This window comes from Canis lupus, chromosome 4 (genome assembly GCF_003254725.2).
Source record: "Canis lupus dingo isolate Sandy chromosome 4, ASM325472v2, whole genome shotgun sequence".
Taxonomy (NCBI): domain Eukaryota; kingdom Metazoa; phylum Chordata; class Mammalia; order Carnivora; family Canidae; genus Canis; species Canis lupus.
The window spans coordinates 44,818,185-44,845,088 of NC_064246.1; the positions used below are offsets into that span (position 1 = coordinate 44,818,185).

The 26,904-nt window shown below is 36.5% G+C and overlaps 1 protein-coding gene and 1 pseudogene across 2 annotated transcripts in view; both read right to left on the reverse strand.

Moving 5' to 3' along the window:
- The window catches only part of TENM2 (teneurin transmembrane protein 2), a 1,512,848-nt gene that overhangs the window by 951,983 nt on the left and 533,961 nt on the right, over positions 1 to 26,904 (reverse strand). The window lies entirely within an intron of this gene.
- On the reverse strand, positions 7,746 to 8,355 carry LOC112651828 (60S ribosomal protein L29-like; annotated as a pseudogene).

Sequence of the window (26,904 nt, forward strand, 5' to 3'; positions counted from 1 at the left end):
GCTCGCTCTCTCTCTCTTTCTCTCTCTCTGTCTCTCATGAATAAATAAATAAAATCTTAGAAAGAAAGAAAAAATGAAAGAAAGAAAGAAAGAAAGAAAGAAAGAAAGAAAGAAAGAAGAAGAAAGAAAGAAAGAAAGAAAGAAAGAAAGAAAGAAAGAAGAAAGAAAGAAAGAAAGAGAAAGAAAGAAAGAAAGAATAAGTGCCAATGGTTTGCATAAAGCTCAAAGAAAAACATACCTAGAAGAAAAAGAGCACAGGACTTTATAGTCTGCTTGTCATTCCCAATTAGTGCCAATTCCCTAAACTATTTCATTCATTCTTGCAAAGATAAGTGCTTTTAAATGGGAAACATGCCTTAAAGAAAGAACATGGCTTTTAGCAATCACCCTTTGGAAATAGGACCTTCATAATGGTGTAATTTTTGGTACATTAAATAAAAGTCCTCATTTACAATCATCTAGAAAAAGAAGGATTTTGGTCTTTATTCTAAATGTGGAAAAGATTACAAAGAAATAAAGTTTGCCATTCAAGAGTTTGCAATTTGCAAGTGTCAATAAATATTATTAAAATTCTTTTAATAATTCTCCATTTCTTCTGCAATTTGACAGACCTACGAACTACGATTTTGAGTGCAGAGCTCAAGACATCAGAAAAAGAACTTTCATAGCACAGAATATTTAACCACATGGAATGAACAAAAATAAAAATTTCTTAGTAGGTACAAATGATTTCTTATCACATCTAAACTCACTCATTACGATGGCCTAAGAGGAACTAGTTAATCTAGTATCTTCTGTTCGCACATCATCAGCCATACTGACTCCACTCTGGACACAAACTTTTTCTTTCTGTTCCTTGAACCAGCCAAGGATACTCTCTCACAGTGCATTAGCACTTGCTGCTCCCACTTCCTAAAGGGGTCTGACCTCAGAGCTATATGTATGGTGGCCCTTGGACTTCTCAGCATTCAGCTCTCAGCTCACATGACCCCTATACAGAAAGACCTTCCTGGATTGCCTTATCTAAATTCAACACTCACTCATTACTTCCTTTAGAGAGTCTTTTTTTTATTATTATTATTACTTCATCAGTAGGAGCCATTACTCTCCCTATAATGCACCTTATATTTTTTTCTATTTATTTCTGAGATCTCTCTCTCTCTCTTTCTCTGTCTCTCTGTCCCCCCCCCTTTTTTTTTTTTTTGTAATGTAACTTCCATGAGAGATAAAGACTTATATTTCCCAAGGCCAGTAAATACTTGCAGACTGCATGAGAGAAGGTAGAGAAATTTAAGACAAGGGCTGGTTAATCGGCTGACCCAGATAGAATCTCCTCTATTCTGGAAGTAGGATAGCTGGATGAAGGAATGACTTTGACACAGATGCATAATAGAGAGCTTCCATTTCATCTCCATGTGGAGCACAGCAGGGAGGAGAGCCCTTTCTCTACGCATTCAGCACTAAACATGGTTCTGACACAAATGGCTTTCTTCCTGAGCTTTGTTTGAAGACTTTGAATGAGGCAACTCTTAGGTGGGAAAGATCTGAAGAAGCAGATGTTCCTGAAACTGCCCTTTCTCTCTTGTCACCCTTTCTCTCCCTGGTTCTGCACACTTTTACTGTGATCCTTGGAAGCTCGGAAGTTCATGGTCACCATGCCAGCTGATCTTTAGGAGTGTAAACTGTTCTCTGGTTAATCCTCACTGAAGTGTAGAACATGTCTTTTCTTTTCCCTATATGTCAATCAAGCAACTTGTACTAAAAATCTCAGAGAAAGGAAAAGCAAGAGATAAAATAATTTGCCAACTTTATTTTAAAATGATTTGGCAGGCAAGCTTTAAATGTGACTATCCAAGTTCCTGTCCCTTGTATATAATCCCATCTAAGGAAGAAAAAGTAGACATCATGGTCATAGCAGAATCTTCAAACTTTTAGCTTGCATTAAATTTAGATTGTTGTTAATTCTAGAATATTGATTTGAGGTCAGGCATTCAACAAGCATTTAAAGAGCACCAACTATATTCCTCAGTAAATGTAAACAGTTATAGCTCTGTATGCACAATGTAATTTAATACTAAATAGTGCTTGTAGCTTGAGGAAAGGAATAAATGATAAAGTTTTAGTTAAAGAGCACCAACTAGCTATGTTCTGCTTTTCTCATTAAGATATCAAATCTAAGCCTCAAAGAGGTTAGACACTTACCCAAGCATACACAATAAGAAGTCAAGAACAAGGACCCAAACCCATGTCTATCTAACTGCAAAAAGCATGTTTTTTGCATTTATCAAGTTGTCTGCATGATAAGGATATGAACAAGATTATGTAATATTATACTGGATTGAACTTCTTCCCAGAGAGCTATGACACGTGAGGTCAGAGTTAAGCATCCAGCTGAACACATGTAAACACCAAAGTGTCACAAGTGTTGACTTGGCATGAGGTGTTGTGTTAACTCTACTCTAGAGCGATCTAAAGGTAAAAATCAGATTGTGTTGAAGGTATACAGAATCAGTATTTAGTTGAACCAATCTAGCAGAGATCACTAGTTGTTGGCCTTGCTCCGGGTTCTCCTCTTCTGCCTCAGTGCACATCTAGATTATCTTTCACAGTCTCCTTTGCATTAGACATGGCTGCATAATTCAGATCTACCAATAGAAGGGGAGTAGAAGTGACATGGACCATTTCCAGGCAAAATCTGTAACAATCTCTTAGATGCTCCTTTCCCTACATAGTTGACCAAAATGGAAGTGATCTTGGAAGATAGGTGTTGAAGATGGCAGAGTTTCTATCAGCCTGGGTCCTTTCCTCCCCTAAAACAGTGCAAAAGAAAATCATCCACTGCTATTCACCTGCCTACTATTGTTAATGAGGAATAAATTATTTATTTGAGCCATTTTACAACAGTAGTTGGCCTACAGCTAGATTCCATCATACTTGTTGAACTATACCAAGGCTAATATTTCCCTTCCCAAGCTTTGGGCTCAGCAGCTCCTCCTCCTCAATACCTTTCTTTATCACCTTTGGCACTTCTATTCTATAGCTTTCTTAGTTTCTGCAAAGTTTTCCCTAACCTCAAAGAGTATATTTCATAGCCTTCTAAAATTTCCTCTTTTGTGTTTCAGAAGCATAGAGCAAATTAACCTTGTGAACTCCTACTTGAGTAGATGCCAGGAGAACTCCATCACACTAGGCCCCCCGAAAAGGCCTGACCTTGGCCCTGAATACATTTTTCCACCTTGTTTAGCTTTCCTGAGCCATCTTGACTGAGAAATTTTCTGTATTTCAAATGTAGACAATGCTTTATCTCTTGTGATGCTAAACTGAGATTTACCTTAGCACATAGTAAGTATGCAAATATTTATCAAATATTGTTTATCCTTTAGGTCTTCAAGAAGATTAAGATAAAATTCCAATGTCATAGCTTTGCACATCAAGATAACATTATGTGTAAAGTGTAACTAACAAACGAAATTTCAAAAATGTATACAATGGACAAAAAAGTCTGTTGCCTCACGAACCATGGTCTAAAGTCAATTAATCAAACTGAACAGTTAATCAAACTGAAAATCTCACAGGTAAAATTCATAGGGTCATTGAGATGTTCTCCACTTTTTATTAAGATGAGGTAGGTCCAGACACTTGGCCATTTTTTGGCACCCGTGGAGTATACAAACTGGATATCATGAATTTGCCCAAATTGGCTAATCTGAATGCAGTGAGAGAGCCTTATTTTGGGTCCATTCCTCATCATGAACAATTAAACAAAATACTACTTCTTGGCTCCTCTTAATTCCAAGTGAATGAAGGACAGAATGAGACAGTAAAAATATCATCTAACAGCATAGCATATATATAGTATTATGTATTAGGATGCATTTTAATTGTTTTAACTCTTCATTACTACTGCTAATGTTTGGGTTTGTAGATTTCCCTATAAAATAATGTTGTTTCATTGTTTTATTTATATAGCTTTGCATGCTATCATTCTTCTTGAGTTTAGTTATTTGTTGGAAACCAAAGGACCCTCTCAACTAAAAGCAATTGCAAATATACAGCCAGTTCTCATGCTTCTATTGCTCTATGGGCACACAGAGCTGGACCTCGGAATTAACTTTTACAATACATTCCTTCTCCTTCCCGATGCTACATTCCTTCTGAATGTATTCAGAATATAAAGATTCTAATCATTGGCACTGTTTCCTATTCAGGGATTTAAAACACCTACAAGCTGAAGTTGTATCCATTGAGAATGGTCCCCACTCTACTTCCATTTCTCATAGTTTATTCTTACTCAGAAGACAGAACCAATTTGCCTCAGTATATCACCACTTGGCCAAATAAACCCCAAACTGTCCAATCAACATAACCTCTCAAGCAAACAAACTAGGAATGGGACTCATGAAAGAAATATGGCTGGCATTTACATCCATCACCACACTTCTCAGAAGCTGTTCACTAAATCTATTCACTCAGCAGCATTCTTAGAGACTAAAATTTTTGTATTGAGATGCACAATACGACAATCAAATAACAGGTCAACACAGTAAGCTTTTACAATGCAACAGCTTTTCAGAAAGACACGTTTCTCTCTGTACAGGGACTTGCCACAGTGCAGGAACAAGTAAGATGGAATGGTCTCCAATTTCAGATCAGAGAGCAAGAGTGTGTAATACATGTCAGATTCCCCTCACATAATACTTCCATCAAATAAAACCATCTGGATGGCATACTATATATCAGTGCTGTGCAAAAGAATATAATGGAGCCACAAATGCAAGTCACACATGTAATGTTACATTTTAAAATTTAAAAAGAACTAGGTAAAATTATTTTAATAATATATTTGGTTTAACCCAACAAATCTACACTACAATAATTTCAATGTGTAATCAGTATTTTAAAATTTGCTAATAGCTATTTTACATTCTTTTTATTCATACTAAGTCCTTAAAACCTGTTGCATATTTTATACTCATAGTGCATCTCAACTTGGACTAGCCATATTCCGAATGCTAAATAGTCAAATGTAGCTACCATATTGGACAACCAACTTTACATTTGGGCACATCATGTGCTACTTTCCTGGAATGATCCCCATTACCATTAATCCTCCACTTAACTAGCTCTATTCACACTCAGAGCTCAGAATTATTTAGTCAACACATATTTATTAAGTGGACACAATATTCCAGGTAGTGCTGTAGGGTCAAGGATAAGGAATGGACAAGACAAAGTCTTTCTTTCAAAGCATGGAAGTACAAACATTCACCAAGAGAGGCCTTGCCTGATTCCTTGATAGGACATGTCCCTCTGTCACATGTTTTTATAGTACACACTCTTCCTTCACAGGATGTTTCCTAATTTAAATCATTTGCCAAATATCTACCTTGATAGACTGTAAAGATCCATGAGAGTAAACATAACATCTCACTCATTGCGGCATCTCAAAGCCTACCAAGCGCAGTCTGTGCCTGGCATAGAGCAGATGTACCAAAATATTTGTTGAACATAAAGGAGGAGGGAGGAAGAGAAGGAAATGGGGGAGGGGGAGGGAAAATGAGAAGGAGGGAGGGAAAAAGGGAGAGAGGTAGAGAGATATACACTTGTAGAAGGTAACTCTGTCAATGATGTTCATTAGCTAAACAGCAGAGTTAACTGCCATAATTTACCATTCTCTACCTTATTTATATTCAGCCCTTTCTGAATTCTCCCAAGTTTCACAGAATCAGTGATTTATACCTTGTACTTCATTTGCTACTTTCCTGGATTTACTTCGACAATGTTTCAATTCTGGTTGGGTCCTAAAGGTATGTATAAAGGGGCTATATATTTTACAGCCACTCCAGTAAATTTTGAAACCTTGTTTATCTAGTTTATATTGTATCACATGCATTCAAAAGAAGCTGGCTCACTTTACCACTGTCATCTTGCCAAGTATCAACAGAATGGTGATAAGCTGTTCATACCTAGCTCTAATTACAGAGATAGGCTGATATTTCTTTCCACTGGCCTATTCACTTTTTACTGACTTAATCAATCACCAGAATTTCTTTTTTAGGCCAGTGATTTTTTTTCATTATTTTTTTTTAAGTTTTTGCTAGAACATACCATATATGCATATTAGGCACTTTCAAATTTATGTTGCAGTCAAAAACTTCAAAATGTATTATGACACATATTGGGTTTTTTTTAATCTCCATCCTCTAAACCATATTTTACTCATTGTCTCATTTATGTCAGTGATCTACAGATTCAGCTAAGTTGGTCAATGTTGAAACTCTCTGCAGCCCTCTGTTCCTAATCTTTCTCTAGAAAGATCAGGGGTTGTCAAAATGTGGTCCAAGTACCAAGAGCATAGACATCACCTGGGAATTTGTTAGAAATACATATCGTCAGGCATCTCCAGACATACCAAATCAGAGAATCTGGGGATGGGGCCCAAGCAATCTGTTGTTTTATGGAGCTCTGCAGGGGAATCTGGTATACAATCTGATGCAGAGTTAAAAAAGCACTGCTCTCATCCAACCTCTTGCCCTATGCTAGGGTGCAACACTATCAGCAACAAAAGTGAATTAGCCCACTGGGCACTCAGTTTTAGAAATGAAACAGGGTATCATGATATAGAAATGTACTTAGAGAGCATATTTAAATCTTAGAATGATAAAAAAATAAAACTATAAACTAAAATGAAATTTACAAAGAATGGCACAGGCATTAAAAAACAACCAAAAAAAAAAAAAAAACTCTTAAATGAAAATGCATCAAATTTCATTGTAAAGGGGAAAAGAAGTCACTGGGGCTATTTTAAAATCTACAACATTTCTGAAATCAGATTCCAAGTTGTCTTTCAGTTTTTGTTTATAGTATTTTTAGATCTCCCTCTGCATGCTATGTTTTCTTTTAGACATACTGCCAACTTTTTGTATCTGTCATCTGGTTTTGAAAATGAGGTTTCTCATCATTTTTTAAGCATTTCACCATTTCAATTGTCACACTAATGCTTGGTACATCTGGAAGTTCCTATGATAGGATGGATTTAGAATCTACATTTAAAAGCGTGTCAAATAATTACCAATATTTAATTTCATGTTCCTTCAGAAAAAAAATCCATTAGAAGTTCTACAGCTCTTCTTCCGTGCCATCTCCTAAATTAAACTTCATATTAAAAAGACTAGATTCTAGGATTTCTCAGGCTTCACATTTTCAAATTTAAATTCAAAAAAGCAGAAAGAAATGATATGGAATGAAGTGATTTATCCCAGGGGTTTGTTCTTTTTAACTATAAGATAAATCGAGAATCACAAGGGGGGAGAGGAAAGAAAGAATCACATGAGTCGGGCTGGCATCCTCATGTTATTTTTGTATGTGATTACATATTGCTTTGGGGTTTCTATTTCAAGCACTAGTCATTTATTTTTCCCTCCAATACAAATGTATTCTTGATGACTAGGATATCGTTCTAATTATTTTTAATAAAAATCATTTGGCATCCTTGAAATTTTACAGTGTTTCTCCAAAAGATTCAAAATATTAAACAAAAGTATCCTTCCATCCACCAACTGCAACATAACTTCAGAAAGTTAATTAATGTCACAAAGGATTAGACTGTGAAGGCTGTTTGGGATGGTAGCAAAAAGCATAAACTTGGAAGTCAAATTGCACAGGTATGAATTCAGTTCTGTCACTTACTCACTAGATTACCTTGAGCAATTCCTCAGACTATGTTGTTTTTTTTTTTTTTTTTTTTTCCTGCCACAGGTTTATTTGTACAAATAGCACAGGAGGACATCAGGCCCATGCAGACAGAAGCCCAGGGTTCATACCAGTCCTTCTGTCCTCACACTGGCAGGCAGAAGCCTCTACACTGAAGCCTTTGTGGGGGCCTGGGCACCTTTGGGAGCCTGCGCTGCAGGAGTCGAAGTAGGAGCCGGAGCTGGGGTCACAGCTGCAGCCTGGGCCTTGGTTTGAGCCTTGGCCTTGGCCTTTGGCCGGCAGAGCCTGAGACCTTTGGCAATGCGGCACGAGCACGTTTCCCGAGCTTGGGGTGAGCAATGTAGGCAAGTCGATTGAGCTTGCGGCTGCCGCCCTTTGGGATCTTGGGCTTAGCCTCCTTGGGCTTGACAAGGGCCTTGATAGCCTCAGCATGCACCGTCATGGCCTTGGCATTGTTGGCCTGCATATTCTTCAGGCCCTTCTTGTTGTGCTTCTTGGCAAAGCGCATGTTCCTCAGGAACTTGGGGTCTACCCCCTTAAAAGATTCGTATCTTTGTGACCGGAGTTTCTTGATGACATTTCTGTGCCATTTTCGTGACTGGTTGTGTGTGGTGTGGCTCTTGGACTTGGCCATGTCTGTACCAAAGCCCGCTGTCTCCCCAAGCATCCCTCAGACTCTATGTTTAAAATTTATCATGTATAGCAAATATGTGGAAATTTGTCTAGCTCCTGAATTATTGTTACCAAGGATCAATCAAATCAGCTTGTGTAAAGGGACTATCATGACGCCTAATACATAGTTTTGAATACTTATGGATATTATTTTAATAACTGGCTCATCTCTGAAATGATGCCTTAATAAGAAGTTCTTTCAGTTAGGGACAAGTATATTAATGCTTGCTGTCCTGGTGTTAGCTGATTTTCCATAAACTTGTCAAAATAAATGATGGATAGGTGGCTGGACAAATTAGTGGGTGGGTCCAACAACATTAGAGTAGGGAACTTTCTTGAGAAATTCAGGATAAGAAGTACGAGCGATCATCCATTCCTATCTACAAGTACCCTCCACCTGCCCCTCTCTTCCAGACCCCACATCTTTAACACAAAACTACTCCCCATCATATGTACATGAGTAAGTAGAGCAGTTCCCACTGCTCAGGAATCTGTGGGCAGCATGCAGTTCTCTTCCGACTACTTTCTCCACCTCACAAAGAATGCCTTGTTATTCCACATGGAGTACTTGCCTTCGCTTATTTGAAAACATTCCAGAGTTTTAGGCCATGATATGCATCCGTTTAACTTAATCATTTTACCTTTTATTTTTCTTCTTAAATAAATTGAGATTTAGGTATATGTATTTAATATAATATGAAAACAAAATATAATATACTATAAAGAAATGTATAAAGGAATATAGGCAGGTCCAACTGACAATGATTCAACTTATGATTTTTTGACCTTAGTACAAAAGCAATACGTATCTGATAAAAACTGTACTTTGAATTTTGATTTTTTTCCCCTGGACTAGTGATATGCAGTATGATACTCTTGCCTGATGTTAGACAGTGGCAACAAGCAGCAGCCTCAAGTCAACCTTGCAATTCCCAGAATAAACAACCTATATACTCACAACCATTCATATCTTACTTTCAGTATAGTATTCAATAAATTATATGAGATATTCAACACTTAGCTATAAAATAGATTTTGTGCTAGATGACTGGTACCCAACTGTTCTGAGTATGTTTAAGTTGGCTAGGCTAAACTTTGATGTTGAGTAGGTTAGGGGTATTAAATGTATTTATATGTTATTTATAATATATAAAAGTATTTATATAAATATATATTCCTTCATATATTATATATCTATATATGTATAGAAAAGAAGAAACTTCCATATCCCACATGGGAAAGGCATCTAGTTCCAGAAACCAGTTCTACCCCTTCCCAAGCCTTTGGTTACCTGTCCACAGGGGAGGAAGACTAACTCATCTAATTGGTAAAAATGGGAAGAGGAAATGAACAAGGGGAACTCTCTCTCCAGTCATGCCTTGGGGGCCTGGGTCTACCTGTGACTGAGTGCCTGACTTTCACTGGGGGAGGGGAAGTTCAAGGGGTGACATAGAGTGTAATGAAGGTGATATTTTGAGCTCCATTATCTGGTTCTTTCACTGCTGGTTTATACTTCAGCCTGAAAACAGAATGGGGTTATTCTTTGGTCCTTTATATGCCCTTTGTGAGATCCAAATTACTATTCTACAATATACCTATCTCCTAATATGTTGTGAATGATTTTCCCTGTCATTAAATATTATTTCTTCTATAACACCATCTTTAATTGCTATTCAGCATTTTTATTGTATGATGCTTTATACCTTATTGAGCCAGTCTTCTATTATTAGAGAATTGAAATTTTAAAAAAATTAAGTTGCTGCAATTAAGTTTGTAAATAATACAAACCTATAATATCCTTTCAATACCATTCTGTTCACTTACTGAGGATGAATTCTTTTTTGTTTTTTTTTGTTTTTTTTGTGAGGATGAATTCTTAAAAGAACACTGGCTAGGTCAACATATGTGAACATCTGAGATATTTTTTAATGTACAGAGCAAAGTTGTCTAGAAAATTTGGGCCATTTTATGCTTCCCCTACAAGCACATTAGAGTATCTGTTTCTTTGAACATTTACTAGAGTTAAGAAATGGAATTAAAACAATATGTCATATTTCACTTCTTAAGATTTTATATGCTTTAGGTAGTGGAAAAAGCCAGGGTGCATCCTTTGTTTGGAAGGCACTATTTGACTACAGTTTGCCCAAGTGTGAAATGCCATATTTCCTCAAATCAAGTTACCTAATCTCTTGACATTAACAAATATTAGCATTTTAAAACCTGTTTTGAAATTAAGACAAAAGCAAACATCATTGCTAATGTACATCTGAGGGAGGAAGGAGAAAGAAACCATGGAAACCAGCAGAGGAATTAAAATGGCAACGAAGAATTAGACACCAGAATAGAACGAGCAATAGGCCAGATGAGGATTTTAATTGGAACCAATTTGACAAGAATTATAAGGTGTTCCTTTACATTTTTCTTCTTCTTCTTCTTCTTCTTTTTTCCTTTTGGTCATGCTTTTAGGAACCCTTGATAAATCTTACCTCCACTGTACTTTCGCTTCTCATAAAATTCCTTAAAAATACCACAGGCAGTTACTATACACAAACACAGCTCAATTTTTAGGCCACAGGATGGCACTCTGGGTGCATATAAATGATGAAGTGCCACTCTCCCCTTGGAAAAAAGGCTCTCTATTCCTAACCCTAACTCAAAGTCCAGCACCTATTCATGGGAGGAGTTCATAGTGACTAATATTTTTCCATTCTGAAAGCCCAGGGCTTCTCTTGGGTGTTTGTCTCCACAGGTCAGACACTGGCAAAGGGCTTCCTAGAACACCTAACCTCTTAGACTTCTCATTTCCTTGAAGGTTATACCTATGGAGGAGGAGAACTTTCTTCACAGCAGCAGATATATCCCTGACTGAACACATCTGGAAATGTAACCATTTCACTGTTTATGGATGACATAGTAAAAATGCATTTCCATATGGTTGATAGTTCCAAGCAACAAAAATAGCAGTGTTGTTTTTCTTTAAATGTAATTAGTATTCTGTTGTGTGGGAGTGAGGTTAACATGTGATAAATACAGTTGAAGGTAAATCATACAGATTTTTCCCCATATTTGGACAATTGAAGTTGTCTTTATAATTATAGATATAATTATGATTATTGCTTATCATTAAAATGTGATGTAAAAAGAAAAGGATCCTTAAGCTTTAAACGTTAAGACTTATAATCATCAGGCCATTAAAACACATAAAAGATGGCATAAGTCCTTGACAGACAAAGTACACTTAACTAAATCTTTAGTAAACTATAAATAATAGTAAAAAATAATTAGATTAAAATCACAATAGTAAAAATAAATAAATAAATAAATAAATAAATAAATAAATAAAATAAAATCACGATAGTGATTTCCAATGATAGAAAGAAAGAGGAAGGAGTTGCCAGGCAAGTCATGGGGGATGGGGAGAGGATGATATAGGAGACAGTGTGGATATAAAGTGAACTCCTCTCAAGGAATTATCAGAAAATAATTCAATATTTAAAATATGACAAAGTGACAGGAGCCTTGAATGCCAAACTAAGGTTTCCTTAAGATATGCTTCAGACATATCATTCAGACACAGAATGAAGGCTTTGGGTAGGGTCATCGTGTGATGGAGACATTGTTTTAAGATCAATCAAGTGCAATGTGGAAAAAGTGGGTTAGGAAAAAAGAGTTGAAAGCAAAGAGACTGAAGGCATGGAGGTCTGTTAGAAGGATCCTGCAGGTGACTAATGTAACAAGAGCTCAGGCAACAGTGGGAGCAGAGGAAATGGAGAAAAATCTGCAGGTTAGAGAGATACTGGGAAAAATATGGACTGTCCAGACTAGGTGACTAAGTGACACTGACAATGTAGCCTTCAGAATCACAACTTCAGATATCCCGGCATCCTGAATGAACACAACTTCCAATCCTCTCAGCTCACTACAATAAATCTCTGAGCTGATCTTCAAGGACCCATTTTTCTTCTCCTGTAGTCCCCTCCAGGCTTCATTCCTTTTCCTGCTCCACCAGAAAAACATCCTCAGAAATAGGCTCAGTTTCCTTGCCCTTCAATTTATTTGGCAAAACCCTGGATGAACACAACCAGCCATCAGGTTTTTCCCACTCCTGCTGAATCCATGCACATTAACAATGATGGGTCTTATCCAAGAAGACAGAAGTATGTAGGTATAAATCCATGAGAGATGGCCTTAAAGCATCCAGAAATTTTACTATGTTTCTTTGCTATCTTCCATCTCTACCCTCAGCAACTATGGTAAGCATTTTCACATGCTCTCCTTACTTTCACCTGATAATCTTGCCTTCTTCCCTTTAAGAATCTCTAGAAACTAAAAAAAAAAAAAAAAAAAAAAAAAAAAAAAAAGAATCTCTAGAAACTGTGAGCTTGGAACGTCTTCTCAAATCTAGATACTAACTGGGTCTGCAACCATTTTTCCCTGCTTTCTTACCACAGTGAGCAAAATTTTCTTCCTTCCATTAAGTGACAAAATTTTTATGTGTGCACGGGATCTGAGTCCTGATACTTCTGAAAGATTTCCCTTCAGTATTTTTGGTCTCACATTCTATAATTGATAGTTCTCACTCACACATAAAGACAATCTAGAATATCAATTCATTTAACTATCAAATGAGTATCTACCATGTATCCGGCATTCTATGAGTCAGAGATAGATCAGTTAAAAAGAAAAAAAAACAGACCCCTCCCCCCCAAAAAATCCCATGAAGTTCTAATCTCTGCTAGAGCTAATTCAAGTATCTCAAAACGAACAACAAAAAATAAAAATAAAGCAATCCAATTCCATTACCACGGTCTTCTTTAGTTACCAACCATTACTCTGATTCACTTCTAGAAAAACTTCTTCAGAGTTGTGCACATATAATATTCCCACTATGTCATCTTCCAATCATCTTCAAACCACTCCAATATTGGTCTTATTCCCATCATTCCACTAAAACTCTTCTAGTTCAGGTCTCTAAAGATATCCATGTTGCCAAAACCAACCACTGCTCTTCAGTTCCCATCTCATTTGACCCCTTGGCAGCATTTAACTGTGTCATAAATCCTTTCTTCTTGAAGCATACTTCTCTTGACTTCTGTTATATTGTTGCTGGGATTCTTCTGGTTCCTTCATTATGCCACTTTGTGTAATTCTGTCTGTGTGCAATGCTCATCCCTTTTCTTATTCTGCCTATATGCTTCCTCCTCTTTAGGACTCAGCTTACATATCACTTCTTCCAAGAAGTCTTTTCTATCTTCTTGTTTCAATGTGAACTCCAATATTTATTTCATGATATCCTGTTCTTTGCATCCAGTATCTATGTCACAAATTTGTGTATGTGCAAATTTATTTAATCTTTATAAGTAATAAGACTTTTGACTTTTTTTTACCATTATATACCAATATATTACTAATCTGTCTAGTAATAGCATTGCATATGATTATATACCTAGTACCTGATATATAGTAAACTGAGGCTGAATAAATGATCTAGGTATTTTCCTCCCTTTCTATTGGACCATGTTTGAGATTGAATGAGATAGTCTTTTGGAGTGAGTGGATAATAAGGAAAATTTTAATGAAATTCACAGTACAGGAAAATTTGGAAGACAACTTGCTCTAGGAGGAAATACTGTGAGCCACTTGGGGACATGTTTGATTTGAGCTATCACTGAAACATCTAGAGGAAAGACATAGCATACTGATAGAGACATGTGGCTTCTTGATATCCACTCTACCTCCTTTCCATAGTGTAAAAACCATAATACTTAGTGCTTTGACCTCCCCTCATGCAGTAAGCTACTTATGTTACTCTCATTCTCCCTTGTCAGAGATTTGTTTGTGAGCCCAGGTTTAAGCAAATCAGTACAATACATTCAGTGGCAACAAGGATTAGTTCAGAAATGAACGTGAGCCCCAACCGAATGCAAGAAGGCATGAAGAGAAGGTTTCTTAAGACATATGGTAAAAAGTTTCTTGTTAAAAGAGCAGTAAGAAGAATGTGCCCTTTCTCCTACTGAATGTGAAGCAGGAAGCACATAGCCTCAATTGTTACTATTGATTATCCCATGCACGGGCAAAGGAAAGCCATGCATGGAAAAAAGCCAATGTATGGATAATAAAAACAGAAGATAGAAAGAACCTAGGTTCCTGAATACATCATGAATGGCAGGGTCAATAAACCCTGAAGGCTTCTATCTTTGCTTTTCTTGTTATGACCCAATAAATCTATTAATAAACTATATATTTTCACATGCTCTCCTAATAAACTATATACATAATTATTTCTCTTCTTTTAGGTGAAAACTTCTTACCTGATACACGTAAGGCAAGGACTTTGGAAAATGATTGGAAGCAAAACTAAGAAAAGTGGACAAGTAATTCACTAAAAGAGCAATATTAAAAAAAATAATAGAAGAAATGAAGCAGTAAGTGACCAAGCATTATATATAAAGAAATGGTTAATAATTAGAAAGAATAATATAAATAGGAAAAGCAGGGCAAAAAGCAAAAGCCCCCCACCAAAGTCACTTAGTGACTTATCCTGTTCTTTAGAAGAGTGACATTAGTCACATTATTCAATCATATCAGTACAATGGTATATAAGAGAAGCCCCAGTGCCAAAAAGTCAGTTTGTGAAAATTAGTCTTTAGAAAGAAACCTCAATAAAATTCTAATAAAGAATATAGTGAATAAGATCAGTAATTTACCTATGAATAAATATGATGTAATTTTACATGCGTTCTCAACTGTTTCACACTTTATTGAGAGATATCCTTTATTCTAGGCATTTCCTAATACTGGGACTAGGCAACATGCCTGCCCTCAATTCACTCACAGACTCTTAGTAGGGGAGATAGACTAATAGAAGGCATACCACAGTCTGGCTAATCCTGGGATAAATGTAGGTACAGGTACTGGCACTATGTCAACTATATTACCCAATGCTGATGGAGGTGGGCTAGGTGAAGAGTCTTGGGGAAATAATGCCTGAACTATATATCCAAGGAAGAATACACACAGTAGAAAGCAAGTTCTTGGCAGAAAGAACAAACCCAGAGAAATGAGACATACATGACATAGCTCTTGAGTATGAAGTATAACTTCTGTACCCTGCCCTGGATTATATCTCTCTGGTTGAAATTGGTGTTCTTACATGCTACCATCTCAGTCTCCAAGAGGCCACTCAGTTCAAATTGGAAAATAAATGAAAATTGTCTTTTAGCTATGGTCTTCTCACATTATCAATTATGGTAAGGTAAATGAGCATGATAAGACATATTTCAAAGATACCTTGAAGATACCAGATCTTTTTGTTTCCATTTTGAAAGGCAATGACTCAGATATCAGTTTCTCTGGGATTTATTTCATCTGCTTATAGGAAAACTTACAGACTCAGGCACATAAGGCCATTGCTCTGTTTATGAACAAAGTATGCAAATACTGCTGTCTAATTACATTTTATATACCTCAATACAATGCACAATGGGCCCCCAGAAAGGTTTCTATCAGAATGTCTAATCATAGGCAAACAGCAGCCTCTTATTTTCTAAAATAGAAACTGAAGCAACTGAAGCAACTTTCATCTGTGATCAAGAACATCTTTTCCTGATCAGTGGAGTGAGAATCCAAACAACTTGACTATTTTTCATTCTTCAGAGGCTTCTGATATGATGACTAAGACAATCTGTTAAATCTCAACTCTTACTATTTCAGTTGTTCTCTTTCTTGCACCTAGGCAATCAGAAGGAGGGAAGGTCAGTTTGCCTCGTCGTTCCATGAAAAGAAGTGTCCATTTTACAAAGGTAGCTGCTCTACTCACATAAACAGGCAGAGAACCTAACCTAACCATCCCTGGCAGAGAAAAAAAAAATTCTCTTTTGCAAATCTCAGAGGCTAAATAATTCATAATCTCCCTCCATAGCTAATTCTTGTCTAGAGAATATTCTAACTTCGGAGAAAATTTCTTTCAGGTCTAATCCAAGCCTATCTTCATGGAGAATAAGTTGTTTTAGTGTCAGGGAGACTAAAGGAAATGTTCTATATGGTGAGATTCAAGGCACGATAACTGAGTCCTTGGCCCAGAATATCTCTTCTAGTAATACTACCACGTCTCATAGGACCTAAACTCTACCAAATGTATGATCTACCATTAATTTAAAAATTACTAATAAAAAATGTTGGCAATCAAACTATAGACTAACGCTTTATCACTTAATTTTTTTAATTTATTGGGAGACCTCCGGGTGCCTGGGTGGCAGTCAGTTAAGCATCCAACTTGGTTTCGGCTCAGGTTGTGATCTCAGTATTGTGAGATCAAGCCCCATGTCTGGCTCTATGCTCAGTGTGGAATCTGCTTGAGATTGTCTTTCCCTCTGTCCCTCCTGCTCATTCTCTCTCTCTCTCTCTCTCTCTTTCTCTGCCTAAAATAAATAAATAAATCTTTTAGAAAAAGGAAGAGTTCCGAAGACTTATTTAGACACAGATTTTATTGTATTATTATTTTGTGGAAAATATTTAAAAATTCCTAATACTGCTTCATAAATGGAATCTCATTCTTCAGAATTAGTTTTTTGACTAAGAAACATAAATATCTGATAAATATCTGTGCTTTTCCACACATGGAAATTCTCTATGCTGGAAAGTTGATGATTCAGCATTTCCTAAAACCAAGTTCCACTATGGTCTTAGTGATTTTCTTCTCAGCTCTAAGTTGTATTGTTGATGCTTTTCTTGATCTTAGGAGAAGGTTTAAATGGGAAATTATTAGACAACAACTAAGACAAATGTTCCATTTTTAAATGTTCACTAAATGAAATGTCAAGTTGCTGCATTTAAATGCAGATAGCAATTAAATTTAACCTATATTACTAATAATGCACATGATTTGATCAAAGTTCTTTTTCATACTTTATGTTCTTATTTAAATTCTAGTTAGTCAACATACAGTGTAACATTAGTTTTAGGTGTACAAGACTTGACTGAAGTTTTTACCATGTGTATGCCATGACAATGCCATTACAATAGTCTTTGGCCAAGTGATTGCAGTGATTGCTGTCACCAACTGTTTCAGAAAGGTTAAAATGTAAAAAAATAATATATAACTTTCTTAAAATTGACGAAATATGGATCTTCCAATGGAAGTTATTTGTTTGTCTATTTACTCTATTTAACCATTAAAAATTATATTTATTGAGTATCTACCATGTGACCGGCACATGGATAAGGGTCATAAAATGATAAAGTGGATGGACTGGTTTTTGCAATCACAGACTTTGAAACTCATGGATCTAAAATTATATACTGTTAGAGTTTATGGTCTAATCATAAGTAGGAATTCCTAGTCCCTCACAAGGTATTTGTTGATCAAGAAAAGTCCTAGGAATTGCAAGAGAAATTTTTCTATTCTGCCAAAATGCCATGTACTCCTAATAGGAGGAATAGTAACTAGACAGTTTTCTGAAAATAAATAGATATATTAATCTAAGATAATGTTCACTGAGGGCAGAGATAGATCAGAGGAGACAAAACCAAGTGGACCAAGGTATTTCTACATTTTAATTAAGAAAAAGATTGTACAATTAGAGGCAGGCTGAGTGAGAGAGACATGCCAATAACAGCCAGCTGGTGATATGGAATGGAACTGAAGGCATCTAACTTCCATCTGGATGTTCCTGTAACTTCTGTTAGCTTCCCAAATTCTAGAACTTTCTTGCCTATATCTAATATATGGACCACTCAATCCCTATGTCATGCACATTCCTGGATTTGGCACTCCTGTCTACTTCCCACTGTATTACACAACCACCACAGAATCATCAAATGCACTTCTTCAAAGGATTGTCAAAGAATTCTGGAATTCTAAAATTTAATTCAAACTTTAGATTGTTTTAGAAATAGGGAAACCATAATAAAATCTTTTTAAAAGCAGGGGGAGGGAATCCGTGGGTAGCTCAGTGGTTTAGCACCTGCCTTTAGCCCCGGGCATGATTCTGGAGTCCCCGGATCAAGTCCTACATTGGGCTCCCTGTGTGGAGCCTGCTTCTCTCTCTGCCTGTGTCTCTGCCTCTCTCTCTCTCTCTCTCTCTCTCTCTCTCTGCGTCTCTAATGAATAAATAAATAAAATCTTCAAAAAAAAAAAATAGGGAAACTGGGACCCAGAGACAGAATGCAAATTGCCTAAGAACACTCAGCATTTTCCTGTCATGCATCTCTGACAATGGACTTATTTGATTATTACAACTCCAGTGTCTTTTAGCCACTGATTCAATGACATCTCTGTCTTAGATACTTCTAGATGGCAACTTTTTATTTTAGAAATGATAGTAATTTGGGGTTCATTGAGCTGAACAACTTGAACAAGTACATGTATACACTCACGTGCAGAGACACATATGTGACTTCTGTATGTCAAGCACTGTCTTAGAATTAGATATATGAAAGATAAAATGATACTTGTCTTCCTCTTAAAGATTCTATACTTCAGAGAGAAAGGACAGCATGCCAAAAGTCCATGTAAAAATTAAGATGTGGATAAGGTACAACATAATAGATACTTCCTCTGCTGAAGATATTCAGAGATTATCTCAGGGAAGAAGAGATGCCTGAATAGAGATAATTGGAGTTTATGGTATAGGAGAGAGAAAGCCTGGTGGAATGAATACCTATGGATCTTACCTAGTTTGTTGTCTTTCCTCCTGCCTCTAAGAGCAGCAACTTCAATTTCCTGAGAGACCTCACCACTCTCTCCCTCTTGTTCTACGTGATTCATCCCACCCTTGATTCAGAGCCACACATATGACCCAGGGCTCACCCATCAGAGCATCTCACTGACCTGACCATAGCATTGGTTTAGTAATGGATGAGGACTTTAGTCAGATTGATGAGACTTGAATCTGGTACTTTTACTAAAATAGATCTGGGAAAAAAAAAACAAAACAGTTTTTTTGTTTTGTTTTGTTTTTGCTGTTGCTGTTACCAATAGAAAAGATCATAATCTAGAGTAAACGACAGCCATCTTCCAACCATGAGGAAGAGCCTGAGAATGGAGCCATTACAAAGGAAAGCAGAACTGACAGATGGAGATTGAGATCAATACCCAATAAAAATCATTAGAGTATCTGGAATAGCTATGCCTGAAACTAATAAATCTACCTCAAATTTTTCAGTTGCATGACTCAAAAGCTTTCCTTTTTTACTAACGCCAGATTCACCTTTATTCTGTTTTCTGCTTATAAAGGACTCCCAATGGTGGGTGTGCAAAGGCAATGCTTGTGAGAAGAGATGGATTTTGGGGAGCCAGAAGGTAGTGTTATGGGCTGAATTATTTCCTTCAAAATTCATATATTGAAGTCTTAGCCGTCAGTACTACCGAATGTGACTGTATTTGGAGATCAGGTCTTTGACAAGGTGATTAAAGCTAAATGAAGTCATTGAAGTGGACCCTAATCCAACATGACTGGTGTCTTTATAAGAAGAGGAGATGATGACATAGATATGTACACAGAGAAGACCATAAAAAGACAAGGAGACGATGGCATCTGTAAGCCAAGAACTGAGGCCCTCAGAAGAAACCAACCTACTGACACCTTCGTCTTGGACTCAGTTTCCAAAACTGTAAAGACACAAATTTCTGTTAAGTCCACCAGAGTGTGGTACTTTGTTAAGGAAGCTTTACCAACTAATAGAGGCAGGTTGCCAGGAACAATGAGTGTCATGGATAAAGGATCAGGACTGTCAAAATATGTACATGTATACGTGGTCAAAGATTGAGATAGAGAGGGAATAGTGCAAAGTATTTCAAATAGATGCAAAAAATGGACAGGACATATGTCGCCTTCATCACAATTTGTTCTGTCTCATCCTTTCTTCTTTAATACTTATTTTTGTCTACAATGGAAGACAAGCCACACTGCTTAGTTTTTAGACACTGTGACTCAAGTCTTCAAATACTTATTTGTTTTGAAATGTATCAGGGACCCACTTCTGCTAAATATAATCAATCTTTTCTGCTAAGTTTACGGAATAAGCTTCTTTCACAAGAGCCCCACAATTGTCATGTGCAGTCTGATAGAAGTCTGACATTTTCAAGTTGGTCTCCTCAAGTAGCCTGGCTTCTAAGAATTGGGTTATTGTTGATTTTTGCTTCAAAATGGTATGTGGCTCTATTTTGTCTGTGCACGACAGAGTACTGATGAAACAAAGTATAGTCTGGCCTTTAAACAATGATGACAAAAAAGCCTCAATTGTTGAACTTTCAAAAACCTCCCAGGCTTAAGAACATGCTCTTCACTGTTGCCATAATGAAGTCCTTCAGCTCTGGGAGTTAGAAGAAGAGTAAAAGTGAAGCTAGAGAAAGAAGAAAGTTCTGTTTGAAACAGAATTTAAAAATTGTATCTGTTTGCTCTTAGCTTGGGTGTGAGGACTCATTATGGACTAAATTCTTCATGTTTCATCTGGATACACAAAGACAGAACTGGAGCTGGTATCGGGGGAGCCAGTCTCCTGTGTTATTTCCAGCCCTCCACTTATTAAAGTTAGACCAATGCTATTTTCTCTGTACTGAGTTCTATCAGAGACATTTTAAAGTGCTCTTTACTCGCTTGATAGAAAGCATCTGGGCATTCTTGAGTGTCTTCAAGGATTTTTACCCATGTTCATAAAAAAACCATAAGGTTCTCTTTTTTAAAGGTACTGTTTCACTTCCTGATATAATTGTTTATTAATTTTCAGATCACTCTATAAATCATGTCCTCCATATCAGGCTGTCATACACATACAGAAAGTTCTGCAGAGTAACAAAATAAACAAACACAAACAAACAAAAGCAAAAAGCCACCCCCCCCAAAAAAAAAATCTTAGAAATTATGTTTCTCTCTTGTAATCATTGATTACAATTTTCAATCTTGGCTGAGATATTTTTTTCTGAGCCACTATAAAAACAACTCCTTCTAAATGCTTTTTATACTTAGGAGAAAAATGAAATCAAGTGCTTTCTTATCATAATAAGTGAATGCATTATATGTTAACAAGCATTTTCTTATTTTTATAATGGAAAAAATTGTTAAGCACTATTTCACTCTGCTTAATTGTAATAAAGCAGAGTTGCTTTCAGACTGAAATACAATAAACTCTGATAAATAGCAGTCAACCCAAGGTGGAGTTGAAATCCCAGTGAAATTGCTGACCCTCTTCATAAGTGCATGTAATTTTATAGCTAGGGCAGTGCTTTATGACCTCCCTAAAATATGTATTTCCAACTGGTTTCCTGTTTGAAAGCTTCAGAAACTGAGCTATAAATAGAAAATGAAGAATGAAGAAAAAAGAACAAGAAAAAGGAGGAGGAGGAAGAGGACAATGATAACTAGGGGGATGAGGAAGGAGGGGACATTATTTTGCTAAAACCCATATTTACACATACAACGATATGTCCTTCTATTGTGAAATAAAGTTTCAGGAAATTTGCATGAGCTGGCAGCCAGCTGCAGTTATACGGACTTTTAGAAAAATAGTTCTCTAATTCCTACACAAACAGCAAGGTCAAACTTTAATGTTCTACTTTCTCTATCAGGCTTCCAACCTCAGAGCCAGCAATGATGTTCCCCCTCCCCGAACTCATAGAGCATTTATCCTTGCCACCACTGATTTGGCACTTAGCATATGCTACCAAGCTTTGTTAATTATCTTTTTTATGGACATGTCCTGTCTGTCCAAATAGCCGACTCTCCTTGACTGTAAAGGCAGTAAGTATCTTAGAACACTTTATATCTCCACCACACAGCAAAGTGTCTTGCTAGAGTAGTTTCAACATATGTTTTTGGATGACGGTGGTAATGATGCAGCAATAGGGAGGCATTATGCAATGTGCCCTGTGACATGAAGGCATCTTGAACATTCTCTGCTATAATCTACCACCCAGCTCTGTGTGCCATAGGAACTTAGCACATTTGGTAAATTTTAAGCAATTTTCTTTCAGTTCAAGTAAGCTGGTATTCAGCTATTGAACTAATTCACATTACACTTCTGTATATATTTTATCCTTCTAAGAAGATCTTGCTGTTTAAAAACTTTTGTCAGTGGCTCTCTACTCTGGCTTTATATCAAAATCATCTCCAAAGCTTTATAAAACGAAGATGCTACGGCCCCACCCAAGATCTAAAATATCAAAATAGTTGGAGATAGGAATCCAAAATCTTCATTTAAAAAGTATCGCTACTGATAATTGTGATGCGTGACCAGGTTTGAAAACCACTGCAAAATCTACTCAAAGACTATTTTCTTGCCAATACAGCTTTTTTCCCTCTTTTCTAAACCTTTTTCAGACTTTACACATTAATTAAATATACATGAAATAATGGTACATGTAAAGAGAGATCAAGTGGTTATAATTTATATGTGAATAAAATATTTAATAAAATATTAAATCATTAAATATGACTGAAATAAAAATATGTTAATGAATGATTTCTGTATTTCCCACACTGTTTTACAAAAGATTTAAAGCAGCTTTCAAGACAATTTTAGAATAGAACAAATATTGAGTGAACTGAAGCTGAAGGGATACGAGGGTAGGAAATAAGTAACTACAGAAAGACATGAGGATAATGTTTGTAATCTGGAATGGAATGCATAGTGTCCTTGTAAAGGCATAAAGCAGCCCCTGTTACATCTGTGTTTCCTAGCAGCCAAAGCAAAGAGAGAAACACAAGTGTTGTATGGTCTCCATGAAATTAAAGCAGTTCACTTTTCCAGATACTGATGAATCCTTATAAATAAGAAGATTTGTTGAAGGAGATAAAATAAAAAAGAAAAGAAAACTTGTAGCTATGGTAGGCAATACCCCCCATGCAGTCATTTCTACAAACAATAGTGTATTTTCTCCCATTATCTCTTAAAGTTTCCATTAGTGTCATCTGCTAGCACGATGACAACACATTTTGCAAAAGTGATTCAACAAGGAGCCTAAACTGTGCAATTACTCTGGAAGCAAATTTTAGAGAATGACTGTTTCAGTTAATCTTCTATAAATGTTATTTCTTATGACTATACTTTATACTTAATGACTTATAAAAGTTTAAGACTGTCCTCAAACATGGAGTCTGTTGTGTCAATATTCTCTATGGCTAATTAAAGGCATTTACTTGACCATCATCTGTGTAGAGGGATAATTCTGGTCTATTCATTAAATAAAATAAAATAAAATAAAATAAAATAAAATAAAATAAAATAAATAAATAAAATAAATAAGTCCAAATTGAGACATGCTAGGGAGGCTGAAACCCCATCTCTAGTGGCAATTGGAAAGGAAGGTTCCCTTTAAGTGGGCCAAATTTTCCCTCAGAAAAGAGTTCTTGGTCAGCTTTAACACTGGACTAGTGTTTACCATATAACCTAAAATGCCCTAGAGTTGAGCTATGGCCTGAATTTTCCTTAAATATGAAATTTCAATAAATATTCGACAGTTTCTTCTTCTTCTGGGCTTTTCAGATAGAAATCTAGAGGTGATAGTCCCCTTCAACTTGCCTACAAAATCTGGTCTTTCTTTAGTGAGTACATTTAATCTGAGAGATTAAACCAAAAGTACAGGACTTGGATACAGAAAAGAGAGAAGCTATAGAGCTGAAGATTCCTGGAGAATGAATTTCTGCCTCCCACCACTCCCTGGTTGCACAGCCATAAGTAAATCCATTCCTCACATGAAAAATTAGTATTTTACTCTATTTCACCATTTTTCTTAGCATTGTTGCTAAGCATTTTTGCTAATGTATGAAATGCTTACTAATTACAAGTATTTATTTTACTTTGGATGCCTCAAAAAGAACATTGGCACAGAGAATGAAGAAGAAGGCTTGATGTCTTATGAATCAATGGGCAGCAGCCACCTAGAGGTACAAACACCCGTACATGAGATCTGATGTCCTCCTCTTTCCTCACTTTTGCACATGAGTGTCATGCTTGCTCTATTTTCAGAGTCCTCATCTTACTAGTTCAGTCCTGGGCATAAAGTACAGAATATATCACTATCTCCAAAATATTCTTTTCATGGCTTTTCCTTTCATTTGCTGTATCTGGCCATTTATCGTGTGCTTACCATCTGCCACATTGCTGGCAGGCACTGACATTCACATTTGACCTCCACCTAGACAGTAAGTCCCAGGAAGGTAGAAGTCATGCTCATCTGGATTGAAGCTTCTTCCTAAACCTTGTAAAGTTTGTGTCACACAATAGGCATTCAATGAAGAGCTGTAACAGAGTTTCTCTTTCATTTTTTCATAGAACGCTAATATTATCATCCCCATTTTTTTAGGTGAAGAAATTGAGGCTCCAAGAGGTGATGTGGTTTGAACAAGGGAATGAGGCTAACGGGGCAGAGTTCAGATTTGAACCCACTTCTACAGAGTTTTCATGACCCTATTGTGTATTGTTTGCCCTGTATCTGTTCTCCAAGAACCTAGATGCTAAAAAAAAAAAAAAAAAAAAAAAAAAAAGAACCTAGATGCTCCGTGTGCAGCTAGGGCTCCATGTGTCGCACATTGATTCTTATTTGTGATGTGATAATCTAATTGGATTTATATGTGTGAGCAGCAAGTAAAATGAGCTATGTCCTAGGTTTGGCTTCTAAAATGCACAGTCTTTAGAAGAAAAAAATACATATACTTCCTACTGTGTTCTTGGCTGAAACGTCCACAAATTTGATTCTTACCTTCCTTGTTACTAAAAGAAGGAATCTAACACTAGTGACTGTAAGAATCATAGTGTCTATGAGCTACGAAAAGAAACAAAAAAACAGAAAGAAAAAATTCTGGATTTTTAAAAGAAGCATTCATTCTTCTCATAGTGAAACTTGACAGTCTTTTCTTTTCTCCATGAGCTTTACTAAAGTGATGCCATCCAGGGCCTCTTTTGCAGCACTGATATTTGGGGAAACAAACATTGGAGCCCATATGAGGATAGTTCAAAGGCCCCAGCAAACTTGTCTTTGACCCAAACCCTTGCATTTCAGAGGTCTGGCCTGATTTAGAGGTACAGTTCTCCTCGTATACACTCAAATCATATCTCCTTTGTGTGGAAAAATAAGATTTCATGCACAATCAAGTTTATCTACCTCAAATCAATAAAAGCATTAAAACAGATATAAAAGAAATACAGTTAACCAATTTAAATATTATTGAAAGTCTTGTAGAACTACAGATATGCTGAATGTGAAATTTCCTAGTTGAAAGGTGTGTTGAAAGCGTTTCAGGCAACACTAGAATGCTTTCAAATGATGCGCAGCCACTTATGAAAACTATTCAGGTGCTTTCCCTAATCTGAAAGGGAGTGCTTTTTCATAGCATTAGTTTTATAATGAGCCTTTTCAGGCAAATTTCAAAGGGTGCATGGTTCACATACTTTAAACTAAATTCACTCATAATTTAGCATCCGACAAAAGCTAATGCTTAATTGTCTCTAAAGAGGCTATAGAAGGAAAACATTTTCCTTATTCACAAACATAGAGCTAAACAGTGGGGCTCCCTCCCATGACCACCCCTCCCTAATTTTCATAGGAACAATGGCTCAGTAAAGAGCTGGCCATGAGGAGACTGGGAACACAGATGCCAGGGTGATTCTGGAGGCTGAGACTCACTGGCTTTGCGCAACATTGCCTGCTCACCCCAGCCTCAACACCCTTGGGGATAAACACGTTGGCCTGTACAGTGGAGGGGATTGAGATTTTTAATTTATGTAACATGGGATATCTAACAGTCTACTATTGGCTGACACTTCGAGATAAGTCACTTACATTTGCTGAGCTCTACCCAGCTTCCTCATTGGCAAAATAAGGAGGCTGTGCTTAACAGATGGTCTTAATTATCACAGTAGTTAATAGCACAGACAGACACGAAAGCCAGAGGTTTAGCTTCATAGTTCTTGCTCTGCCACTTCCTAAGTGACTTTGGACAAGTAAATACAACTCTCCATGCCACAACTGACTTGTTGGTAAAACAGGATAATAATAGTACAATCCTCTAAGACTATAGTAGGTATTAAAATGACTTCATGTATGTAAAGAACTCAGAACAATATATGGTTTGTATAAGGAAGTGCCACATATATCTTAACTATTCTTCTTATTACGTCGCTCCCATTTTTATATTCTGAGTCTCTTAGAAAAGCAACAACCTATACTCTCACTTTTATTTTTATTTTCCTTTCTCTCTTTGTCTTTCAATTAGTGGCACCCCTTGGTAAAATCATTGGTTGCTCTATTTTTCCTTTTGTACTAGAACTTTTGCCAAGTTTAACACACAAGTGCCTTTTGAGATATGAGGTACTGGGGAGAGGGAATTCTTTTAAACAAGTGCATCAAGGAAGATGTCAGCTCCTTTGGAGGATAGCGTGTCAAAATATAATGATTCGACAAAGCCTTTTTGAAAAAAAAAAAAACCCACAAACTTTTGAACCTGTCTAATCCTGAGGAAACCATAGAAATAAGCAAACAGGAAAAAAAATGTGTAAGAGAAAAAAAAAAACCAAACCCTT